The sequence below is a fragment of the Artemia sp. Qi Xiang Cuo genome, chromosome 9, assembly GCF_049724085.1.
Source record: "Artemia sp. Qi Xiang Cuo chromosome 9, ASM4972408v1, whole genome shotgun sequence".
In the NCBI taxonomy this organism is placed as follows: Eukaryota; Metazoa; Arthropoda; class Branchiopoda; order Anostraca; family Artemiidae; genus Artemia; species Artemia sp. Qi Xiang Cuo.
Window position 1 is genome coordinate 22,505,490 of NC_142802.1, and position 1,038 is coordinate 22,506,527.

Here is a 1,038-nt window from a genome sequence, read left to right on the forward strand (position 1 = left end):
AGAAATTACTTTGATTACGCAAAGTGGATTCTTGGACTTTGTTCGAAACTCGTGTGTTTTGTTTGTAATTCCTAAATAATCTGCATGATATTGATTGCATAGAAAAAATGGGTCATGAGATTGATCTGTTAATGGAATCAAAATAAAGTTTTCATGAAGTTACATTATTTGAAAAATTTGGAAACACTGTTAAAAAATCATCATTATCATTTATTAATTATTTTTTATTTATTAAAACATTAATGAATTATTTGTATTGAAATTAAAAGATTAAAACTAATTAAAATGAAACTAAATATTGTAATTATTCAGAACTGTAATAAATTAAATATATTTACTTTATTTAATTTATTAATTTTAGCGTTTCAATTCTTTAGTTTATTTCCATATTATTTATTTGTTTTTCAGGGGAGAGAGCAGTTTGGAAACAGTCTGTGGCAATGGACCTCAAGTCATATTCATTTTATTAAATTTAAGGCACAGCTAGATTGCTCATTTGCATTTGTCTATGAAACAACAAGTTTCAGAAAAGTGGGAAAAAATGTGGCTCGATCCCACTTTTTAGGGCTATAATGAAAAAAAATATGTAAACAAATGGGGCAATGATCAATTAAAAAAAATCAACTGAAAGTAAGGAACAGCATTAAATTTAGAAAGGAACAGGAATTATTACGTATATGTGGGGTTGCTCCTCCTCAACAACTTACTCTTTACGCTAAAGTTTTTTAGTGCTTTTAAAAAAAAGCTTCTTATAGTCCTAATTAAACTTACCTTGTGTTTCAGAAGTGATTCTTAAAGGAATCGTCGTTCTTAAAGTGTTGAGGAGGAGCAAAGCCCCTCATATACATAATAATTTCTGTTCGTTTTAAGTTTTAATGCTGCTCCTTACTTTCATTTGAAAAAAATTGTTTTCTTTATTTCATTTCTGATCGTTCTTAAAGCAATGCCAAGAAATCTGGGCCCAGCTCCATGGAAAAATCCCTCCTCCCAATCGATATATTTTATAGAAAATACAATCCTGATGATAATACACTCTAG